Source organism: Vicugna pacos, chromosome 18 (genome assembly GCF_048564905.1).
Source record: "Vicugna pacos chromosome 18, VicPac4, whole genome shotgun sequence".
Lineage (NCBI taxonomy): Eukaryota > Metazoa > Chordata > Mammalia > Artiodactyla > Camelidae > Vicugna > Vicugna pacos.
Window position 1 is genome coordinate 47,287,574 of NC_133004.1, and position 10,228 is coordinate 47,297,801.

At 54.4% G+C, this 10,228-nt stretch overlaps 1 pseudogene; it reads left to right on the forward strand.

Moving 5' to 3' along the window:
• The first annotated feature begins 4,603 nt into the window (after positions 1-4,603).
• Positions 4,604-7,685, forward strand: LOC140686860 (large ribosomal subunit protein uL11-like; annotated as a pseudogene).
• Positions 7,686-10,228: the final 2,543 nt, after the last annotated feature.

A 10,228-nucleotide genomic window follows, 5' to 3' on the forward strand; every position in this document is an offset into this window, starting at 1 on the left:
CCTGGAAACAGCTGCCTAGAATGTTCTCTACACTGGACACTGTGCTTTGAGGTCATTATTCAGGATTTTATAGGCCATTTCTTGGCCGAGCCCCAGGCTGGCTTCTGGCTTTGCAGAAAGGCAGCGTCGTGTTTTACAGGTGGCAGATGACTTTTATCACACCTCTGCATCATCGCTGTGGTGACAGGGCCGTGGTGCTGCCCCGGGACGTGAGCAGGGGCCCCAGACGTCACCCGACAAATGTGTTTCTCCAACTTCCCTCCTGGTTGAGCGCCCATGCTCCCCCGGCCCCCACACCTGGGCACAGGCTGACCAGGCCAGTCTCACAGGATGGGCGTCTGCTCCAGGCCCCACAGAGGCCTCGTCCTCCCTCTGCCCCCTCTGCTCCTGCAGGAACTTGCTTGGCCAAACCCCGACTTCCTTTTGGCTCTTCTTTTTCCTCAGGCGCTCAGTCCGGCCTGGCATTTGGGATCAAGGCCGTATGTTTGCTCTGTTGTCCGTGGGCACCTGTGGGCTCGTACCAGTTGTTCAGGTCATCCTCAGCCCTGCTCCCTTTGCAGCAGTGTAATTTTTAATAACCAGATTTATTCCTCGGTCTGGAAGAAATCACTGCATTCGACCAGAACAGACATGATTTATGTTTTGAAAATCAGTTATGCTCTGCTCAGAAAATGAAGATGGGCACAGACACCAAGGGGCATCCAGGCTGAAGCCCAGGGACGAGGGGCTGGTCTGGGGCCAGCAGGGTCACTTTCGAGCAGGTCATAAGGTGATGAGTCAAGGCCGCAGCCCAGAAACTAGTCAGACGTCTGCTGCTGCAGGACCTGGGGTCCTGGAGAGGAGCAGGGGTGGGGTGGGAACGCAGCCGGGGCTTCAGGGCTGCGTCTCTGGGACCGAGAGTTGGGGCCCTGGGCACTCTTGGGCCTGGCTGCTTCCCTAAGTGAGGGACACCCTTCCTCCCTGCACGGGAGTCCTTGGATTCCCCACCGTCCTTGGTCCTGGACCCTCACCTACTGCCTCGTACACGGCCTGTGTTAGCTGGACCTGCTTCGTGCTGAGCTGGACAGAGGGGACCAGACCTTGATCACGCGGGTTTCCTTGGATCCCGGGGGATTCCAGGCAAATTTTGGGGTCAGCACTTGAATACTCCTCTCTGGCCAAACTGAGTTCCTGATGGTCCCCAGACTCCACGTTCTCCATCTGTCAAGACAAAGTGTACCTTCCTGCGGGGCTGTGCCACTAAGCCGTTCACACTTCTTCAGCCAGAAGAAACTGTCTCCTCCCAACCCCAGAGCACAGCCTCTCCATCCCTTGACAGTCAGAGCTACGTTCGTGATGGTGGTCATTTTGGGCCAGGTGGTCCCTTCCTGTGTCCTGTGGGTCCCTGGGGCCTGGCGTGTGTGTATGTGTGTGTGTGTGTACGTGTGTGTACGTGTGTACGTGTACATGCCCATCTGGGTGTGTGACCAGCCAATATCCATGTGAACCTTGGACCTCGTGAGAACCCCTGTCACCCAGGTGTCATGGAACCTCACGATTGCATTATGTAGCTGGATACGTGGGCTCAGGGACCTCACTGTGGGGCGGGGTGGGGTGGGTGTCACAGCGAGGAAGGGATGGGGAGAGGGCTTAACCCATGTCTGTCTGACACCATGGCCCAGATGTGTCACCACGACTCTCTGCTGCTCCCATATGCACTGGCCCCTCAGCCTGATGCCCGGGACCCAGAGAATGAATGACTGGGTTCCTGCCTCAAGGAACTTAGTGTTCTTGGAAGAGACTGACACAGACCAGGAGGGCACTGAGTGAAGGTGGTGGGGCTAGAGGATCCTCTGAGCGTGATGGGGAAGGGAGCCTGGGGAGCCCGTTAGGAGGTGACGCATGGTTCATCAAGGGCACGGGCAGGGCCAGAGTGTGGCTGTGGAGATGGAGAGGGTGGACAAGTCCGGGAGTTACTGGGGGAGACTCTTCAGATGATGGTGGGGGAGGGGAGGGGCAGAAAAGGAGGTCTGCTTTTCTTTTGAAGGGTTGGAAGGAAGCAAGGGAGATGGCTGGTAGACAGAGCACGTGGGGACAGGAATCTGAAAAAGGGCTTGTTTGCTGGACGTCCTCTGTCCCTCCCTCCTCTCTGTGCTGTCCAGCCCCAGCCGTCGTCCTGCAGACCCGTGGCTCCTTAGGGCTCCCACTTGCCTGCCCTGCAGCTGTGCCCTCTGTTCAGACGGTATCTGTCTCTCAAGTCCCTTGCAGTGAAGCCATCGTGACCTTTGAAACAGATGAACGTACACTTTTTCCAAGTGTGACTCAAAGGATGTGAGGTTTGTGCACAAGGCAGTTCTAAAAGTGGATGGGTAATTGCTGGTTCTGCTTCCTGTAATGATTTTGTAAGATCATGTCCACTCCCTCCCCCACAGAAAACAACTGGAAAATCTGCACAAAAGCAAAAAGGAGCCGCTTGAAGGCATCAGGGATTGATTAGCAGGCAGATTTGGGGGGGCTGTATGAAGAGTGTTCTGTGGCTTCCCATCTGGGGCCCAGGCACGGGGGGCAGAGTACTTTGGGGGAAACCTGGAGGACGAGAACATGAAAGTCGGGGAGCAGCCGCCACTGAAGAGAGTGGGGGACCCGAAAGGGGAGAAATGTCCAGGGAACCTTCAGACCGGCCACCGCCTTTCTGGCCAGCTGCACCACACACGCACCAAGCCTTCTCAGAGCAGCCTGGCTGAGGACAGAAGATCTGCTCTGGGGCTGGAGCTGCGGCTGGAACCAGAGCCTGCAGTTGGAGCCCAGCTGTGGTGGCCGCCTGCTGAACCAGAAGAGACTCCAGTCAGTGCAGATCTGCTTTATGTGCCACGAGTGGTTCTAATCAGTGATCACACCAAGGCACTCTGTTGGTGCATTGTCAAGTTTTTGAGGAACCTCCGCTCTGCTTTTCATAAAAGCTTTTCATAAAAACCAGTTTGCTTTCCCACCAGCAGTGCGCCAGGGCTCCCTTTCCTCTGCGTCCTCACCAGAACTTGTTGCTGGTTGTCTTTTTAATAACAGCCATTCTGACAGGTGTTGTTACTGAAACAGAGGTCCAGCTGCTCTCTGCTTGAGGCCAATAGTTGAGAAGCAAGTGTTGGTAGGAAAGGAAAGATTGCTTTATTCAGGAGGCCGCAACCTGGGGAGAAGGCACACTTGTGTCCAAAGGGCAACTACCCCTGTGGATCAGGAGGAAGGAGCTTTTAAAGGGGTGTCTCGGGGTGCATGGGTGGAGGGAGGGGTCTGTAGGTAGAACAGCTCTGACAGTCATCTTGAAATTGGTCATGTGGTGGCCTGGTTAGCTTTATCCTGATTGTTTTAAGCGCAGTTAATCTTCAGTTCCAGGGTCGGTGTGTTCCCATTTCTTTGAGGCCAGTTCTCAGAATTGTGGCCGCTCCTATTAGAGCTACCGTCTGGTCATCATGTAGTTATCTTCTTCCCCCTAGCGGAGGTTCCAGTCTCTGCAAAACAGCTCAGAGGACAAGGCTCAGAATATTTTCTATGGCCCTTGAGGAAGAACTAGAAGTCCTTGACTTTGTTTAATGACTAAACTATAATTATTTTGTTTTCCTTGACTGTTTCCCTGTTTCTGTATTTTCTTATTTCTCTGATGAAACTTGTTCTTTGACTGAAGTTCCCCTACAGGCGAGAGGCAGGTGGAAGACATGGGGTGGGGGTCTGTCCTGGGAAGGCCAAGGGTCCTGCTCCATTCTGGTGTGAGGTGGTGTCTCCCTGTGGTTTGGATTTGCACTTTCCTGATGATGAGTGACACTGAGCACCTGTCCAGGTGTCATCTCATCAGATGTACAGTTCGCAAGTATTTCCTCCTATTCTGTAGGTTGTCCTTCACTCTGTGGATGGTTCCCTTTGATATGCAAAACCTTTTGGGTTTGAATGAATCTCATCTATTTTTTGCTTTTGTTGCCTGTGCTTTGGGGGTCATATCCAAAAACAAACAAAAACCCAAAATCATTGTCCAGACCAATCTCAAGAAGCTTTCTACCTGTATTTTCTTCTAATTATTTTATGGCTTCAGGCCTTTAACTCTTTAATTCATTTTGAGTTGCTCTTTATGTGCGGAGTGAGATGAGGGTCCTGTTCCCTCTCCTGCGTGTGGAAATCAGCTTTCCCAGCACTGCTTGTTGAAGACACTGCCCTTTCCCCACTGTGCGCCCTCGGCACCTTGGTCGAGGATTGGTTTGCCAAAATTAGCTGGAGTTACTTCTGAGCTATTTTGCACAGTTGGTCTATGTGTCTGTTTTTGTGCCAACACCATGCTGTTCTGATCACTGTAACTCTGTAGTGTGTTCTGAGATCAGGTGGTATGATTCCCCCACCTTTGTTCTTCTGTTCAGGTCTGCTGAACGGCCTGGGCTAGAAGCTCTTACACTGCCACCCTACTTCATAGCTATTTTAAGTGATAGCAAACTAAAAATTTCAGTTAAAAAGCAGATATTTTCAGGATGGATACAAAAACAAGACTGCAACGTACGCTATCTTAAAAAATTGCACTTCAAACATAAAGACACAGATAGTTTGAAAGAAAATAGCTTTCGGCTTTTGGCTTTTGGCTTCGAGGAGGTCAAGGTGCAACTTTCTTTAGTCGTCCCGAATCCAAGTTCAGCCAACACCAGCCACCTCCACCATGCCGCCCAAGTGTGATCCCAACGAGATCAGAGTCGTATCCCTGAGGCGCACCGGTGGGGAAATCGGTGCCACATGTGCCTTGGCCCCCAAGATTGGTCCCCTGGGTCTGTCTCCAAAAAAGGGTTGGTGATGACATGGTCAAGGCAAATGGCGATTCCAAGGGTCTGAGGATTACAGTGAAACTGACTACTGAGAACAGACAGGCCCAGACTGAGGTGGTAACTTCTGCCCCCGCCCTGATCGTGAAAGCCGTCAAGGACCCACCAAGAGACAGAAAGAAGCAGAAAGACATGAAGCACAGTGGAAACGTCACTTTTGATGAACTTGTCAACCTTGCCCGACAGATGCGGCCTTGATCTTTAGCTAGAGAACCCCCCCGGAACCATTAAAGGGGCCCCGGGGATGGCCCAGTCTGCGGGCTGTGCTGCTGGTGGCCGCCACCCTCACGACACCCTGGAGGACATCAGCAGAGGTGCGGTGGGTGCCCAATGGGTTGAGACCTACCAAGAAAAGTGGTTTAACAAAGGGTTATTTGACAACAAGAAAGAAAGAAAGAAGAAAGAAAAAGAAAGAAAGAAGGAAGGAAAGAAAGGAAAGAAAGAAAGAAAAAGAAAAGTTTACACTGCAATTAGTGGACAGGGAGAAGTAGAACTGCTTCCGGTGTAGAACCACATGTGAGGAGAAACCTGAAGACATGCGTGAGCAGTTAGCACAGGTGCTGGGGCCACTGCATCCCCACCCACAGGAGGACGAGGCTGGGTGGGTCCTGGCTTCACCCGCATACAGAATTAATTCAAAGTGGATCACAGTCCTACATGTAAGAATCAAAATTACAGAACTGGCAGAAGAAAACATAAGAATAAATCTTCATGACCTTGGATTGGCAATGATTTCCCAGATATGACACCAAAGCACAGACAACAAAAGACGAAGTAGATAAGTTGGACTTCCTCAAAATGGAAAACTTCCGTGCTTAAAGGGAGAAAGGAGGAAGTTAATCCACAATCGAACATGACAGAAGATGTTTGCAAATCATGTCTCTGATAAAGGTCTGGAGCCCACCAGCCAGCCAAGCCCCTGCTGCCCTGCAGGGTGCGTGTGGCCAGCTCCCTCCCAGGTGATGAGGAGGCTTCAGCCCCTCCTCCCCGAGCGGTGGACACCAGTCACCATCAGCATGTCAAGGAGTGAGTGCTGGTTTTTTCTGAGCCCAGAGTCCTTCCTGTCACCACCCACAAAGGTTGATGGCTTCAGGGTGCCTCCTACGAATGCAGTGTTTGCAAGTCTTTGAGAATCAAGAGAACGGTGTTCACTTTTCTGAAAAGTGCGTCTTATTATTTCATGGCAGCGACTGTTTCCAAACTGGCACCATGTGGTGCACTCCTACTCTTCTTTAAAGTGGCACAGGGGGTTGGCTGTCCCCTATCCCACACCCTGTGACGAGGCCAGTGGTGTCAGTTCCTTGTGGTCCTCACCTTCACTGGGGATTACTCAAGGCTCAGCCTGTGACTCTCTGATGGACCCCTGGGCCTGCAGAGGCGCTGGGGGCGGGGGCTGGGGAACAGGCCAGGTGGACACCACACCTTCTCCTTCCTGGGGCCTGGAACCTGGCTCCTGCCCTCTTATAGGAGGGGTTTTTGGGGTGAAGACTAAGGTTAAGTGCCCCAGAACTGAAGTACTGTCTGGGGAGATGGAATCTGCCTCCAAAGGGGAAGAGTGCAGCCTGTGGGCCAATGTCCACGTCCCTCCGTGCCAAGGCCCCTGTGGTCTGCACTCTGACTCCCTACCCTCGCCCACTCCCCTTGGCACAGAAACTCACGGGGAAGGGATCTAGCCAGGCCTGGAGCAGAACGTCCTCAGCTGTCAGCCCCAACTCGGCCCGTCACACGGACAGACGTGTGTGCACAGGCACGCAGGCGTGCACACACACACACACATCTCTCCAGCTTGGGGCCCACAGCCTCACTTCCTTTTCTGTGAAGGAAACAGAAACCCCCTGCCCCGCCAGTGTGGTGTCCCTGGCAATTAGCTGATTGTGAAAACTGCACACTGTTCGCCAGAAGAAAGGGCTTCTCAAATTCATTCTCCAGATTCGAGTGGGTTCCTGTCAATGCTGACTGAATTCATCCTGGAGAATTTCTCGTCACTTCAGACACATGGGCCCCACCAGGGAGGACGCGCATCCAGGCTGGGAGCCCCTTCGTCCTCCCAGGAGGATGTTCTTGGATCCAATGGCCCTTTTATCCTGTGAAGTTTTCCTTCCTGCAAAAACAGAGCCCTCACCAGTGTGGGAACTGGTTTTCTTCCCAACGTGCACAAAATCAGGTACAGATGCATCAAGGAGTTAAATACGAGAGCTTCCTCACAAACTGCCTGGAAAGTATAGGTGAGCCTTGGAGCAGGGATCTCTTAAATACATTGTTGAAGCTCCAACTGTGAAATGAGAGGCAGGTACATACGAGGACATTAAACACTTGTTAATCGAATCTCCTCAAATAAAGTGGGAGAGAAGTTAGAAATGAGAAGGTGTTTGCCAAGGACACGACCAACAAAGGGTTAGCATCAGGAAATGTAAAAAAATTCTGAAAATCAACAGGAACAGGAAACATACCCGGGCAGAAACCCAGGCAGGAGACCTGCAAGTGGTTTCCCACGAGGAGAACGTTGTGAGGCGATGGCTGTGACCTGCAGCTGGGATGCGGACAGGACCACAGAGGAAGCCCGTCTGATGCCCTCTCCCCCAGCCTCATGGGCCCTCTCCCGTGGTCCAGGCTCTGGTCCAAGGGGAACGGACCCCGCCCCGAGCCGTCTACTGCCCTTCCCAGGAGATGGTCCTGCTGGGCATGGGTTGGGGGATGAGTCAGGGCTATGGGTCTGAGCTGTGGCCACCTGCGCTCCCTCCTGTGGGTGGCGGGGCCGGAGGAAGTGGCTCTGGGCAGAAGTCCCCTGGGGCTCATCAGGTCGCTGACCTCCCCATGGTCCTGACAGAAGGCCCAACAGAGAAGGGCTGTGGCTTCTGAGTGAGCAGACATAGACAGACACACAGACAGACACAGAGACATGGACAGACATATAGACACAGAGACACACTCAGATACACAGACACAGAGACAGACAGATAGAGACATAGACACAGAGACACAGACACAGAGACAGACACAGACATACACAGACACACACACAGACAGAGTTAGACACAGAGACATAGACAGACATGCTAACATAGAGACACACAGACACACACACAGACACACACACTCAGATATACACCCACAGACCCACAGACACACACGAACACACAGAGACACGCAGACGTGTGTGCACACGCACACACACGTCTCCGCAGGGCTGCTGTAGACCAGAGCCGGGGTTTGTCTCATGGCCAAGACCGCTCCATCAGGTTGTTCTCCCTTCCCCAAAGGGCGTTCGGGCTGCAGGACCACCAGGCCCCCGGGGCCACTTTCTTCACTGTGGTTGTCACAGGGGCTGTTGGGAGGAAGCCATTCCCCTCCAAGGCCTGGTGCTTGAGGTCGGGGGTCCAGAATTGAGGTCAGATGGACCTCAGCCTTTCACCAGCTGTGGGACAGCGGGAGAGACTGTCCTCGCCACGCCCACATGCCTCGTGGGGTGTCGTGATGATGGCTGAGCTTTCAGCAGAGTGGGCGCCTGGCACCTGCTCTGGGTGAGACCCTCTCACCAAGGGAAGGGACGTCTGTAGCGGGGGCAGAAGCAGCCTCTGGAGACCCACTTGGGGCTCCTCTGGACCCCGCATGGAGGGAGGGTCTCATGTATCAAACAGCGTAAGTAAGTGGACTGTGAATTGGTGGAGGAGCCAGCCCATCTGCTGAAACCACGGCTTTTCCTTCTGGTTTCCTCTGTGAGCAGTGTCTCCTGCAGGGCCTGTTGGGAGGTGCGCTGGGCGGCAGGTCTGTGGGTGCGGGAGGAGGCCTCTGTGCTCGGCTGGCCCACGGTGAGTACAGGTGCCTCACTCGGGGGTCCCGCAAGTCAGAGGGTGGAGGACAGGCTGTTCTGATGGCAGGGCCACCAGCCGGCTCAAGTCCTCCCTCACTCCCGTGGCTGTGAGTCCTGTGGTCCCAATTTCTCTTTCCCGCTGCGTGTGATGAACTGGACCCTGTGCCCACAAGCACTCGGTGGGAATAGACAGCCCCACATGGCAGGAGCCTGCTGGGGGACAGCTTGGACAAGAGCCTCCTTCGTGGCTCAGCCCTTTGCCACCTGGAGCTGAAATCTCAGAGATGAGTCCCCTCTTTGCCCCAGCCTGCTCCTCTGAGAGCTGGGGGTGAGGATGGCACCAAGAGTAAAGGCTGGATTTTATCCATCAATTGCTGAGCATCAGGCGCTGAATGTGCCATCTCTCCTTTTCCTCAAAGACCCTCTGGGGTTGGTATTAGTGTTGCCACACGGACAGGCTGGTACCATCAGGAGACCCCACAGTGGGTGAGCAACAGAGCCGACACCTCCACTGGGGTCTTGACCACCTGAGTGGGTTCTGTGGCCTCCTGGTGACGCCCAGCCTCGGTTAGAGCTCAGAGCCCCGCTCTGCCTGGTCAGCAGGCGTCGTGTTAGCTGTGGGTCCCGGTGCCAGCACAGCTCTGTGTGTGGCAGAGGCTCAGCAGGTCACTCTGAGTGACTGAAGGAGTGCAAGTCACAGGGAGGGAGAAAGAAGGGATGCAGAACCCCGACCCCGACCCCTAGCTCAGCAGGGAAGCTCCTGTCGGGAGACAAGGCAGGTGCTGAGGAGCTGGGCACCTCTCTGCAGGGAGAAGCTGTAGCTGAAAATCAGCTCTGACTGGCTGTGTGTAACAGGGCTTCTACAGAAGCATAAAAATAACTTGCTCCATTAAAGAAAACTAGTTTCTTGGGGATCCCCGCAGCTGCAATTTGAAATGGGCTGCGTGAGGCTGGAGAACAGGTCACCTCAGAGGGTCTCAGCTGCCCAGCCTCCAACTCCGAGCACCCTGCTCTCCCAGGGAGCGTGAAGTCCAGGCTGCCCCGTCTGGCCCGAGACCAGGCCTGGATGTCACCATGTTCCATGCACCCAGAGCAGCCCCATCCGACTCAGAGGTGACAGGATGTGACAGTTGCTGACAAGCAGTGGGGACACTGCCCCCCATGCAGCCCAGGAGATGACAGCTGCTTCCCTCTTGGCCTCATCAGGGTGGCATATCTGCCCTGGGCAGTGTCCAGCCCCAGGCCTAGGTGACCAGGGACACAGAATGCTGGTGGAGAAACAAGTTAATGAGCTCCTGCGGGGGTTTTTGGGCAGAGCCGGGCACCTTCCTGGGAGGCAGGCCTGGGCAGCACAGGACACAGCAGTGGCCTAGATTGCCAGCCAACCCTCACCTGCTGGAAGGTTCCACACGACCCTGTGCGCGGGGCCTAGGTTGTGCCCAGTGCGCAGAGGGCAGACCCAGGTGCACGTGTGCCCGTGGGAGGGTGGGGGTGTGTGTGGGTGGCTAGCGTGTTTCTGTGTGGATGGTGTGCACATGTGTGAGGCAGGAAGCCACAGTGTAGGCCTGGGGTTCTGAGTCCAGGCTGACAG